This window comes from Equus quagga, chromosome 14 (genome assembly GCF_021613505.1).
Source record: "Equus quagga isolate Etosha38 chromosome 14, UCLA_HA_Equagga_1.0, whole genome shotgun sequence".
NCBI lineage: Eukaryota > Metazoa > Chordata > Mammalia > Perissodactyla > Equidae > Equus > Equus quagga.
Window position 1 is genome coordinate 86,569,880 of NC_060280.1, and position 14,778 is coordinate 86,584,657.

At 43.4% G+C, this 14,778-nt stretch overlaps 1 long non-coding RNA gene across 2 annotated transcripts; it reads right to left on the reverse strand.

The window, feature by feature from the left end:
- Positions 1-1,556: 1,556 nt before the first annotated feature.
- LOC124252053 (uncharacterized) lies at positions 1,557-6,685 on the reverse strand. Of its 2 annotated transcripts, XR_006891900.1 has the most exons (4): positions 6,570-6,685; positions 6,362-6,437; positions 4,292-4,359; positions 1,557-1,735 (listed from the first exon to the last, which is right to left on the reverse strand). It is a non-coding gene; the product is annotated as an uncharacterized LOC124252053 (long non-coding RNA). The 2 variants fall into 2 exon arrangements; XR_006891901.1 differs by lacking the exon at positions 4,292-4,359.
- Between the last annotated feature and the right edge of the window lie 8,093 nt (positions 6,686-14,778).

A 14,778-nucleotide genomic window follows, 5' to 3' on the forward strand; every position in this document is an offset into this window, starting at 1 on the left:
AACTGGCCCTTCAAATGGACGACAGTGAGACAAGATATAAAATACAGGGCAAACTGTGTGGAGTCAGAGTGGTTATGTGGGAAATCTCTGTACTTTACAGTCAACTTTTAGGTAAACCTACAACTGATGCTAAAAAAAAGGAAAGTCTACTAGGAAAACAGGTAAAGACAGGCACATTAATATTCACGACTGATGACAGAAACAGACCATCTTTCATGCCATTAATGTGAACTTATTTCAACAAGCCATTAAGTTGCTCTGAGGCATGTGCCCTGAGACTTAAAAGAGAGGAGAAAGGTCTATTTTTCACATTGGTAAGAGCCCAGCACTGTATGTTCTGAGAAGTGAAATGAGTGCCTTCATTACTATCAGTACTGTCTGGAACTCCCATGCGGATAAAGTGTCCTCGTGGGGCTTTGCATGTGGGCTTTGTACGCATAGAGACAAGTGTTACTTTGATTTCTATTGTAGGTAACTGTGAGCCAAGATTCCCAGAGTTTCTTTTTACCAAAAAGGGGCAACTCTCAGGGAATCACTCATAGTCTGCAATGTCTGCAGGTAGAGCCAATGATTGGTTGAGCTAAGACGACTGCTTGATGTAAGGTCAGTGTGATGACCCTTGGTGCAGTCCTTCATCAGGGATGTCACAATTAAGACATGAAAAGCAACAACTCTGCCTGAGCTCCATCATGGACAAATGTGGTGCTATTGGGCCAAAAGTTTATGCCATCCTGTTGCTTTCCACTCAGTGAATTCTAAGGAGGTCACCAGGGAGCTTCGGACTCTGGGAAAGGCGACCACCTTCAATACCATGGTACCTGGTAGGAGACTGAGGACAGGGAAGACCACCCCCTCCTGCAGGCAGGATATCCCAGAGGGCCCACGTTTGCCTCCATCATGTCTCCAGGGGGTCTCAGTAGCCATGCTGAGCTCTCTGAATGCTGTTTCCAGGTCACAAGTCAAAATGGACTGCTGGATAGATGGTTCCATGCTCAGGGCCATCTACTGGCAGGATAGCCTTATGTCACTGTAGCTCTAATGGCATATATTGTGGGGTCTAGGCCTAGTTCTTGCATCAGAAGCTATGGGCAACTTACGGCCATGATGGGTATCCCAGAAGGCATGACAGAAGGTCAGAGGCCTCTGTAGTGAAGGAGTCTCTGAGGGCACTAACAGGAGTGTTGGTTGTATGACAATTTGAAGACAGTCTCCAGACTTTTGTGGTAGGGGGTGCCATTCTAGGTGGCAAATTTGCAAGGAACAGGACAGATACGCTCAAATAAAATTTGTATACAGGAAATACGTTACCTCTGGAACAACAAAAGAACCTAGTAGATGTTGTGGATGCTAAGGGAAATAACAGCTATTTCTTCATGGTCTCAGAGAAGAAGCAGGGCTCAGATATCAAATAATTTCCAGAAATTTAACAAAGTTGTCAGGGCCTCACATCATATGAGTGGCAATGTCCCATCCACTTTTTGCAATCTCCTTTTTTTCACATTTGTATGTTCTGAATGTCTTCAGAGGAGATGTCATTAATGTAACGTCATACCTGTGTTCTTGGAGAAACCAGGATGCAGTTCAGACCCCACCTGCAGTGGCTGTGGGAGAGCACAGCTGTGGAAGATCCATGAGGACAACCCAGTAAAGGGGCATCATGTCCCTTCAGAGGGGAAGGCCAAGTGCAGCTGAGAGGCTGTGGACACAGGACTGGACAGAACAGACTCAGCCAAACCTGTGAGAGCAGGGTATTGATCAATTGCTGGTTGGCTGTGGTCAGTAATTTCCATACTGTGGGGACTGGGTACAGAGGTCTGTGTGGTACAACCACTGCCTCAAGTTGGTAAACCACTCTGAGGTGTCATCCATTCTCTCCAGGTTTAAAAACAGGACAAATTTGGCTGTTAAAAGAAGCACTGAGAATAATCACCCCTTCATTAAGTAGGTTTTCTATACAATTTTCAATCCTTCAAGACCCTGTACAATTTACATTGGGCCATATTAACTGCTTGATTTGGGAGGGAATATCGTTGGGGTCCCAATCTGTTAAGCCAATTTCTAAGTGACAAAAGCTTCACTTAATTTTAATTCCTGCTCATTGGCTCAGAGCTTCCCAGCTCACTTTGGGATATTTTAGGACAACTGGTGTTATAACCATAGAGAATTTAGTCAAAACCATCGTTCTGATGGCTAAAAATGAAACATTTGTTCTGTCCTCTCTATTATATTCATTAACACCGCTAAGATTATCAGGGGCACCTTCCTTAAACTTAGAGGGATCCCCAGGTATAACTCTAATTTGACACCTAGTGTTGATTAACTACTTGAAGTTTTCTGAATTCGTGCATTACATCAGAGAGCAAAAGTAATTCAGACCCTGTGTTGTAGAGGCCCAAAAGTCAAGCAGTTTACCTTTATCTGTTTTGTTATGTAAATTTATTCAATACATTCCAGACGTTCAGTTGAGACAAGTTATGGACCTTTGTTTCAGTATTGTTTCCTTCCTTCTGATCTTTCCTGTATCATTTTCTTCCTCATGGGATACACTTCAGGGAAGAGGATTCCTCTCTACCCTGGTATTTATAAACTTTTTTCCTTAAAACAGTGCCTTCAGGGCTAGGAGCCTACCCATGACACTGTTCACTTTATAGGGTTTCAACCCGGGGCTTAAGTCAGGTTTGAATTTATACACTGTGCCACAGGGGTGCCATGGGTATTGTCCCCTACAATCCTGAAGGTCAGGATCTTCATGGCAGTACAGCCGGGGGCAGCAGAAGTACTGAAGGGTCATGCAAAGCCCTCTGCTATTAGGAGTGTGGACCCAGCCCACCACCTACATGTTGTCTTATCTTTCTTTTTAAATGAATGCTCTTTCAGCAGTGGCCCTTTGACGGACCCACCTCTTGCAAACGTATCATCCCTGCCTACCACCCTCATCCCTGGAGTATGTCAGGCCAACACGGCTTCTGTCACAGCTTCACTCTAACACACAGATAAATCCCACCAGAAACACTGACCCAAGACTCATTTAAGGAGGTCCCAATCCCACAGTCCTGCTCCCAAATGCCTACAAATCTTCAAATTGCTAGTGCTGGTCAGAGGCCCCTAGAACTGAGGCTTGGTGGGTCAACAACGCAACAGGGGGCAGCACAGCTCACAGCATGGGCTTCACAGCAAGCAGCAGCCCACAGTGCATGCCGCCACCAGGCAGCAGAGCAGGGGAGCAAGTCAGAGCAAGAGAAGACAGACCCACAGGTAGGGGTCACGTCTGGACATCCTGCTCAGGGAGCCAACTGTTATGGTCAACTGTAGAAGGGTGATTACTTAGTTGAGACTGATGCTAGGGTGGCACAAACACACATAGGGTAGGACTCACACAATAGAGGTCTGAGGGGAGGGCAGGGCCGGCCTCTCAAGCAGCTCTGACAGGGCTCAGAAAGCAAGGAATGGAGCCTGGCCTAGGGCTTCACTGGGCCTGGGGGTGGGGCCGGGGCAAGAGCTCTGCACACAGGCAGGGGCTGGTGTGGGAATCTCCTGCCTGCTCGAGAGGAGAGAGCACCCAGGCTTCCTCCTCAGCTTGTCCAGGTTGGGACACAAGGGGAAGAGGGTGGGTGGGGCTTAAGCTGTGAGCCGTCACCCAAAATGTGGAGTCTGACTGCTCACTACAGGGACAAAGTGGGCAAGAAAAATATGCATTCTCAACTGATTTATATAAAGAAACACTAACAGGGGCTCAAAAATGATCAAAACTGTGTATCTGGATGTTACTGATTACCAGTGCAGGAGGGGACCAGGATATGTTGGCAGTGAGCCTTCTCAAGTTAGACTTTGCTGCCTTACAGATTGATTTTTAAGACAGAGACATTTATATTCTGTAATTTTAACTCTTGTACATAGGAAACTATTCTGAGATTTAACTCTTTGAAACACTAACAGTTACGGGAGTGTAAACCATACAAAATAAAATTTGTCAAATCTCTTTCTAACTAAAAGGACACGTGGCATCCCAGTTTATCCTTCCCCTATAGCTCACAGTGGGGTATTTTCAGGAATAAGTGGCATATTATTTATTACAATGCACTCAGGGTTTGAGTTTAAATCCTTAACTGTATTGGATTTTCAAAAACATACAGAAGCTTTCAGAAGTTTTCCTCACAATGATTGAAATAGAATTTAATTGCTTTAGCCTTTTAAATTAATATGTTCTCTAGAGATATGCACCAAAGAAAACCAACCAAAAAATGAAAAAATTTTCCTGCTTTCCTCACATCCTATCTCTCTATCAACTTACAGTCTCAGGGCCCAAGTGCTAAGGGAAACTAGAGCCAAAGGGCTGCACTAGTCCATTGATGAAGGAATCTAAAGGGAAGAAACACAAACACTGGAATCAGCTTGGATGAGCAGCCTGTTTCCCACAGAACAGAAGGAAAGCCACAGTCAGAAGGTCCCATGTTCCTGACTCTCCTGATGGAGAGAGAGCCCTGGAGGGGGTCAGTCCCTGGAGAAGGAGGGGAGGGCACCTGAGCAGCCACAGGAAGGAGCTCTGGGAGTCCCACACACCCTCCTCTCCCCAGGGAACAGTGCACATGCTCCCTCTCTCAGGCTCCCTTCTCACAGTGAGGAAACTCTCAGCCGGATTCAGTTTAAGGTTCTGACCCAAATGGACCCCCAGGTTAATGGGCCCTAACCCAGGACACAGAACTATGACTTTCAAAGTTGAGTTACACTGTGAACAAGTTACACCCTGAGTGCACCTTCACTGTGGATGCAAAACTCCAACTTACACCTAGAAAGAGGGCCAAGGAATCCACAGCTACAACCTCAGAAAGGGCGTCACTCCCCAACCCATGAGCACGTGCACCCCCAGCTTTCCAGGGCTCTGCAGCTCCTCTCAGGACAAAGGCTCCTTCCATGGGGGTGTGAGCAGTAGGACACCTACAGGGGGAGGCTCCCCAGGAAGAACAACTGGGCTCTCAAGTCATTCCCTCTGCAGGCCCAAGGGGGCCTCAGCTTAGACTCTCTGCCCTCAGTACTCCAGCCCCACTGGAGTTTTTTTGGACCAGCAATGATGTTTTAAATGACACAAACCCAGTGTATGAACAATCCAGCTAAAACACTCAAGCTAGTCTTTATGTGGAAACGAGGGAAAAAAATTGCATGGAACTTTGCCAGTTCAACTAGAAACCCCACATGAATGTATGGCATTCTGGAAAGGAAAATATGTTAATATAACCTATTTCCATGACAAGTAATTTTTTTATAAACTGTTAATCATACTTGAGGACTTCAGGTCCAGAAATTCATTTAAACTCACCCAAAATGAAAGAACAGACCTCAGAATATGAGTACACACAATGGGAGAGAAAAAAAGGGAAAGAATTTCATCCATGCGATGTAAAACTGGAATACTTTTTTTTTTTTTTTGAAATTCACCTCTTTCTTGTCTCTGGAAATATTTTATATTGTATTTCAAGTCATATTGAATAAATAAATTTTTATTCATTGAAAAACTGAGACTAAAATAAAGTGAACAAATCTTTTATAGGTGACAATTCAGGTAAGGACAGTGCTGACAGGACAGACCATCCTGGAAACATCCGCCCAAAGCACATTCCATGGGGTGTCTCTGCCAAGGAAAGACCCTGGAGGAGAGGCACGAGGATTTCATAGAACGTAGTCCCAGGAGGTTATAATTTACCCCTGCAAATTGTCCACACACACAAAATAAATCTCTTAAAAACAGCCATTCTTTTACTGTGAGAAAATGATAAACAATTAAAATATTGGATCTGCTTCAAATTCACCAAGAACAAACAGTTGATAATAATGCTGTGAATCGGACGCACGAAGTCGGCATTTGTGAATGAAGGAGAGACTGGACATTTAGGCATTTGTTGCCAGCCCTAGAAAGACCTAGACTCGGGGACAGGGTTGTAGATTTGAGAACCTGCTCCACCAATGTACGGAAAATTCAGAGGCAAATGGGTGCCCTCCAGAGAGACAGGAAGCACTGGCAACCCCACAGACCGCAGCCCCTCCGCGCACGGACCCCGCAGACCGAGGCCCGACTGTCCTGCGGGCCCTCCCGCGGGCCCCGCACCGTCTGGGACACGCGGGGCTGCGGGCACACAGCTGCCCAGAGACGCTCCAGCCCAAGTCGCCGCGTGCAGGGACCACAGGTCGCCCGGGTCCCGGCTGCCGGCCTCGCCCCCACGCTGCGGCCGGAGGGGCCTGAGGGCCGAGCGGCGCCAACCCGGACTCGGGGCCGCAGACCCCGGAGGGGACCGCTGGAGGCCGGGCCCGCCCCGCCGCTTCCCACCAGCCCCTCCTCCCGCGTCCTCACCCAGGGCCGCACACTCACCATTTCCAGGGCTCCTGGGTCCCCTGAGTCCTTCCTACGACTCCCACGGCCATTGCAGGTCACAGGGTGACAGGGGCTGTGGCAGAGCCACCAGGGAACGTTAGGAGCAAGTGGCAACCGACCCCGAGCAGGGCAGGAGCGAGAAGGGGAGGCCACGTTGGGCCAGACACTCTTCCCCCAAATCCTGACTCCGGGCCCCAAATCTCACCATTTCTAGATTTCTTGGGTCCGCTGGCGACGTTCCTGTGACTCCCGAGCTCGGTACAGGTGACAGCTCACAGAACAAGCGGCAGAGCCACGTGAAGCCTGTAACGGCTGGCAAACGCCGCCCCAGCGCGGCTGGAGCAGCAGCAACTTCCGGGGGTTGGGGCGCTTCGCCCCACCCACCTGCCCAGGAGCCGCCTCTGATTGGACAGTTCGCAGGAAACGCCCCCTTCGCCTGACTGACAGCCCCGGAGTTTAGGTGTCTGAGCAGAATGCCAGTCAGAACTCCTCCTCAGCAGGGATGTGTACATTGAAAGGTAGTGCTGGGAGGAGACTTCCGGAACTGTGATCCTTCTTTACACACGCAAACTGAAACTCACCTCACCATATGCAATAATTAGTCTCTATCCATTTGGATCTTTGTTGACAACGTGAGTCTGAGATAGTTTTGCCAGATGGGTACACAGGCACAGATACTCTGACTAGGGAAAGAGTCAAAGAAGGAGATACTGAGGATCTGATAAAAACTAACACTATCTGTTGAGTGTTTTGCAGAGGTAAAGTTACCAGAATAGCCTAACCACGGAAGGTTCCTGCAAGCAGCCTGGCTTGAAGCCAGTTCTATCTGCCTCAAACCATTAAGTGAACTAAAGTGAATGGTGCCTCTTAAAATCTCATTAATATTTTAAATTCTCCTCTTCTGGGAGGGACCAAGCAGTCAATTCTAGATCATGTGATGTATGTAGTAGCATGTGTACATGCTACCCGTGAGCCTTAAAGGAACATGACTGGCAGGCAATAAACCATTATCTCCCACTTGTTCCTTAACTGCATATTCATGAATTGTACTATGATCTAACAATTAAAGGACTTCTGCCCACACACACCCCCCAAACCCTTGTTTGAGGAGACATTGCTTTGGAAGATATCCCTGGTGGTCTCCATTGCTTGTGCAGCTGATAAACCTTTCTTCACCTATTCTGCCTTGGTTGTGCTTTTTGGCTCCACAATCACCGACGTAAACCTATTGAGTTCAGTTACCACATCAGGGATGCTTTAGGTGGGCAATCTTCCAACAGTTCAATCAGATTCAGCACAAGAGTATTGGGAACAAAAACAAGCCATCATTTCAGAAGAAAAGTGACTTCTGAGTATTCAGACTGCTTAATTTTAGAAAATGTTTTTGACGTGAAAATATGTGTATCCCATGGAAAATACAAGCACGGATTCTCTCTCACTGGTGGTGAAATCACTGTCTGTGGTCATGACCCACACAGATGACCCTTACTTGTTGTTACACTATTTAATCCAACTATAATGAGACTTATCAGAAAACTGATTTCATCTAAATAATCATCTCACTGATTGGTGAGTCTGTGATACTAGAGAATAACATTCATTCTGACAGTGTTGGAATCACTCCGTGACAGGCATCCTCTCCATAGAGGTCTGCCAAGATACCACTTCTGACAACTTCCTCTCCCAATTCCTAAGGAAATACTCATCTTTGATATCATTTGAGTCAAAATGCCCCACCCAAGTCCACCTGAACTTCAGCAATATCTCCACCATGCCCAGAGACAGAAGGATCCCTGGAGGCTATCTGACAGATGGACACCGAGGGGCAGAGCCAAAGAACCATAAGAGATCTCAATGAAAACAGAAAAGAAGGGCCCAGTTTGCAGCCAGTGCTCATTATACAAGGGGGAACACTGCTGGGCAGTAGCATCATCCAGTCACCATCCAATGTAGGAAGAAAAGTTCTGTGGGTATTCAGCATCAAGCATTGAGAGATGGAGACGATATTTCCATTTTGTTATCTGTTTTTCGTCTTCCCATTAAGACCTATCTGGAAAATAACAGTCTAGAAGCAGTTTTCTTGGAAATCACTCTGATTTGCTAAGTCAGGAATGCCTCTGTTTTTTTAATTTTATATCCTAACTCCTCATATACTGCAAATAAAGGACACGCCATACTAATGATATGCACTCACCTTGGGAAGATGCATAAGTCCGGCTCCGCTCTCACACACTCTCAGAAACATGGTGCTGAGAAAATTACATTTCGTCAATGCCCTTCCCAACCCTACTTTCATTTGCACCTGTGGGCATTGTACAGTTCCAGTAGTGGCCTCATCTGGACAGAAACTGGGGATGTGCTTCCTGCACTGACGAATTGATAAATTGTTCTGCTTCTCATGGGTAACATTAGGGACAGTCTGTCTCTGTCTTGAGGTCACATCATGGCGCTCTGTGGTCAGCACCATAGACATGATATCTTTTTTTTTTTTTTTTTTATTAATGTTATGATGGATTACAAGCTTGTGAAATTTCAGTTGTACATTTTTGTTAGTCATGTTGTGGGTACACCACTTCCCCCTCCGTACCCTCCCCCCACCCCCCCTTTTCCCTGGTAACCACCGATCAGATCTCCTTCTCAATATACTAATTTCCACCTATGAGTGGAGTCATATAGAGTTCGTCTTTCTCTGACTGACTTATTTCGCTTAACATAATGCCCTCGAGGTCCATCCACATTGTTGTGAATGGGCCAATTTCGTCTTTTTTTATGGCTGAGTAGTATTCCATTGTGTATATATACCACATCTTCTTTATCCAATCATCAGTTTCTGGGCATGTAGGCTGGTTCCACGTCTTGGCTATTGTAAATAATGCTGCGATGAACATAGGGGTGCAACGGACTCTTGAGATATCTGATATCAGGTTCTTAGGATAGATACCCAGTAATGGGATGGCTGGGTCATAGGGTATTTCTATTTTTAACTTTTTGAGAAATCTCCATACTGTTTTCCATAGTGGCTGTACCAGTTTGCATTCCCACCAACAGTGTATGAGGGTTCCTCTTTCTCCACAACCTCTCCAACATTTGTCGTTCTTGGTTTTGGATGTTTTTGCCAATCTAACGGGGGTAAGGTGATATCTTAGTGTAGTTTTGATTTGCATTTCCCTGATGATTAGCGATGATGAACATCTTTTCATGTGTCTATTGGCCATATTCATATCTTCTTTTGAGAAATGTCTGTTCATGTCCTCTGCCCATTTTTTGATCGGGTTGTTTGTTTTTTTGTTGTTAAGCAGTGTGAGTTCTTTGTATCTTATGGAGATTAACCCTTTGTCGGATAAGTGGCTTGTAAATATTTTTTCCCAATTAGTGAGCTGTTTTTTTGTTTCAATTCTGTTTTCCCTTGCCTTGAAGAAGCTCTTTAGTCTGATGAAGTCCCATTTGTTTATTCTTTCTATTGTTTCCCTCAACTGAGGAGTTACAGTGTCCGAAAAGATTCTTTTGAAACTGATGTCAAAGAGTGTACTGCCTATATTCTCTTCCAAAAGACTTATTGACTCAGGCCTAATCTTTAGGTCTTTGATCCATTTTGAGTTTATTTTGGTGTGTGGTGAAAAAGAATGGTCGATTTTCAATCTTTTGCATGTGGCTGTCCAGTTTTCCCAGCACCATTTGTTGAAGAGACTTTCTTTTCTCCATTGTAGGCCCTCTGCTCCTTTGTCGAAGATTAGCTGTCCATAGATGTGTGGTTTTATCTCTGGGCTTTCAATTCTGTTCCATTGATCTGTGGACCTGTTTTTGTACCAGTACCATGCTGTTTTGATCACTGTAGCTTTGTAGTATGTTTTGAAATCGGGGATTGTGATTCCGCCAGCTTTGTTTTTCTTGCTCAAGATTGCTTTAGCAATTCGTGGTCTTTTGTTCCCCCATATGAATTTTAGGATTGTTTGTTCAATTTCTGTGAAGAATGTTCTTGGGATTCTGATTGGGATAGCATTGAATCTGTAGATTGCTTTAGGTAGTATGGACATTTTAACTATGTTTATTCTTCCAATCCATGTGCAAGGAATGTTTTTCCATCTCTTTATGTCATCGCCTATTTCTTTCAAGAAAGTCTTGTAGTTTTCATTGTATAGATCCTTCACTTCCTTGGTTAAGTTTATCCCAAGGTATTTTATTCTTTTCGTTGCGATTGTGAATGGGATAGAGTTCTTGAGTTCTTTTTCTGTTAGTTTATTGTTAGTGTATAGAAATGCTACTGATTTATGCACGTTAATTTTATACCCTGCTACTTTGCTGTAGTTGTTGATTATTTCTAATAGTTTTTCTGTGGCTTCTTTGGGGTTTTCTATGTATAAGATCATGTCGTCTGCAAACAACGCGAGTTTTACTTCTTCGTTACCTATTTGGATTCCTTTTATTTTTTTTTCCTGCCGAATTGCTCTGGCCAGCACCTCCAGTACTATGTTGAATAGGAGTGGTGAAAGTGGGCACCCTTGTCTTGTTCCTGTCCTCAGAGGGATGGCTTTCAGCTTTTGTCCATTGAGTATGATGTTGGCTGTGGGTCTATCATATATGGCCTTTATTATGTTGAGGTACTTTCCTTCTATACCCATTTTACTGAGGGTTTTTATCATAAATGGGTGTTGGATCTTGTCGAATGCTTTCTCTGCGTCTATTGAGATGATCATGTGGTTTTGTTTTTCATTTTGTTGATGTAGTGTATCACGTTGATTGACTTGCGGATGTTGAACCATCCCTGTGTCCCTGGTATAAATCCCACTTGATCATGGTGTATAATCTTTTTGATGTATTGCTGTAATCGGTTTGCCAAAATTTTGTTGAGGATTTTTGCATCTATGTTCATCAGTGATATCGGCCTGTAGTTCTCCTTCTTTGTGTTGTCCTTGTCAGGTTTGGGGATCAGAGTGATGTTGGCTTCATAGAATGTGTTAGGGAGTTCTCCATCTTTCTCAATTTTCTGGAACAGTTTGAGGAGAATAGGTATTAAGTCTTCTTTGAATGTTTGGTAGAATTCTCCAGAGAAGCCGTCTGGTCCTGGACTCTTGTTTTTGGGGAGGTTTTTGATTACCGTTTCTATTTCCTTACTTGTGATTGGTCTATTCAGATTCTCCATTTCTTCCTGATTCAGTTTGGGGGGATTGTAGGAGTCTAGGAATTTGTCCATTTCTTCCAAGTTGTTCAATTTGTTGGCATATAGTTTTTCATAGTATTCTCTTATGATCTCTTGTATTTCATTGGTATCTGTTGTGATTTCTCCTCTGTCATTCCTGATTTTATTAATTTGCGCTTTCTCTCTTCTTTTCTTGGTGAGTCTGGCTAGGGGTTTGTCAATTTTGTTAATTCTTTCGAAGAACCAACTCTTTGTTTCATTGATCCTTTCTATTGTCTTTTTTGTTTCAATATCGTTTATTTCTGCTCTTATTTTTATTATTTCCCTCCTTCTACTGACTCTGGGCTTTGTTTGTTCTTCTTTTTCTAGTTCCGTTAGGTGTCGTTTGAGGTTGCTTACGTGAGCTTTTTCTTGTTTAGTGAGGTGAGCCTGTATTGCGATGAATTTCCCTCTTAGGACTGCTTTTGCTGCATCCCAAATGATTTGGTATGTCGTGTTCTCATTTTCATTTGTCTCCAGATAATATTTGATTTCTTCTTTAATTTCTTCAATGATCCATTGTTTGTTGAGAAGCGTGTTGTTTAGTCTCCACATTTTTGCACCTTTCTCTGCTTTTTTCTTGTAGACATGATATCTTAAGGTTCTGTTTAGTAAGAGTATATGGTTCCTGTTTATCTCAATCATAGGAAACATGTGGGCCAGAATATACTCAGAGTGCTGGTGTATCCAGCTGCACTGAGGGAAGCCCATGAGAACTCAAGAATATCCCACAAAGTGGTCTTCTAAGCCAAAGAAGAGCTCCATTTAAGAAGTACAGGGAGTTACTTGTAGGTATGGAGAGAGAGATTTTTTTCCATGACTTCGAAAAATGGCCCTAATGGAATGAGTTACCGAAGATTCAAGAAGCTGCTTTGTTGGAGGAGGTCACAGAGAGGATGTGACCACTGGTTGACTCTCCAGCCTACCTTGGACAATTGGAGCCTCCTTAGCCAGTCCCCTGTCCTTGGAATATACCTTTCACCCAATGTTCCCAAACTAAGAGCAATTTCAAGGGTGCAGCCTGGAGAGAATAATGTGTTGTTGAGACCCTCTGGTCTGTACACATTACTGAACCCCATTAAAGCATCTATATAAACTTTTAAGATTCTAGCAGGTGGGTGAATAAATCTGCTCATCTTGTACCACCCAAGACAAGCCTCATATATTAGTTCCTTCGCTTATTAAAACTGCCACCTCCCAATCTGGAGTGATCTGCTTCTTTCTTCAGTCTCTCCTTGCCCTCCAGGGACAGGAGCCAGTTTCAGATGTCACCCAAACTCTCAAGGTTGTGAACCAACATGCTCTTGGTTCTGAATGAAAATAAGAGAGCAATTGATTCTCCTTGTGCTGGGAAGAATGAAGTACCTCTGAATGGCACAACATCAAGATAAATATTTATACTTTTAAAACTATTTTTTCTTCATGTTCTGACTGAACTATGCATGACATGGTGTTCTAGGTAGTGGTGCGAGGAAGGATCAACCAAATTATTCTATCTAGTGGGGAAGGCATGAGTTAGCAAAAACTAATTATCACAGCATTTATTTAGTGAAGATTTCAAAGTATGGGAACATAAGCACCCATAGAGGAAATCAAAATAGTCACCATATAAGTTTATTAAATTCAGTAGTTCCCAGTGATCTTACAGGCCAGTTGCAACTTTATGTGTCAAGGAACATTGCATCATCTGCAGTGTAAAATGTAGATTCCACTGAGAGAATTCTGCTTTCTAAGTCGTTATAAAGATGATGATGATAATGACAGTGAGAATAGTAACAGGAACGCTGACACTAATAATAAAGGCACTTTAGGGAGGCTTACTAAGTGTGAGGCACTGCACGCAGCACCATAGGTGGGCTGGCTCATTCCTTTTCATCTGCGCAGACTTCTAACGGGGAAGCACTAGTATGATCCTATTTGATAAGAGAGGAAACTGAGACTTAGGGGAGCTGAGTGACGGCTGTGACTTTACACAGGAGGATGCTCAGATTCATCACCAGGCTGCATGACACAGACCAAGCTTTGCTACTGAGCACACTTCACCTCTTATTATGAAATTAGGAATAATGGTTCATTAACTAGGATGGACACTCTGTTAGAATCAGATACAACTTTGTTCTTCCCCACAGGCCTTATTAAAATCCCCACTATGGAATAGATTGCCCTTGCCTTTAGTTGAAATCTGCAGAGGCTGCCACAGTATTCTGAGTCACTTTTCGGTGCTAAAATGCTGTGGTCACTTTCAGGCACAGTGACTGCCAGGCCAGCCTAGTACTCACAGAAGATGTTTCAGAGCAGAGCATGGAGAGGGACTGCTGTGTGAGAGGCATCCCACTGAAAGGAAGAACCAATTCAAACAACAATCAAAGATGCTTCTTTTCACCTCAAGTATTTGTTGTTGCTTTCATCTATAGCTTCATGTCAGGAAACACAATGTTCCATCTGATGAATAAGATGGAAGAAGCGATATTGTTATTAGAGATGAGAGCATTGTTTATTTGATAAGCTAAATATAAAATAGCTGGGAAATTACTACAATTGATAAGAGGTCAATTCTCTGATTATTGTTTAAATACATACATTACACATAATAAGATATATTATTCAATTAAAATCACATGTCCTGCAAGATATATAATAAATTTGGAGGTTTAGGGCTAATGCCGTATGTAATACCTATAAGCAGACAAGTCTGAGCGTTTCCTGGTGAGGTGACAGAGGCATCACCTCCATGGATATATAATCAACTTTGCTGCATGGAAGACTCCTGAAGTCAAAGATGCAGGTCTCTCTACACACAGCAACCTGCATAATCTAGCAAAGAAGAAAGATCTCAAATAAATAACTTTACTTTTTACCTAACACATTCAAAATGATGAGAAACCAAACCAAAAGTAAGGAGAAAAGGAAATAATAAAAATTAGAGCATAAATTAAGAAAAGAGAGAATAGAAAACCCATAAAGAAAATCAATGAAACCAAACGTGGGTTCTATGAAAAGATCAATGAGATTAACAATAGAGAGCTAACAGACAATTTAGCTAGATTGACCTAAAGAAAAAGAGTCAACTCAAATTCTGAGAATCAGAATGAGAGAGGGGATATTATTACTGAGATTATAGAAATAAAAAGAATTATAAAGAAATTCATTGAACAGTTGCATGGAAACAAATTAGATAACTTAGATGAAACAGACAAATTCCTAGAAATACACAAACTACCAAAAGTGACTTAAGAAG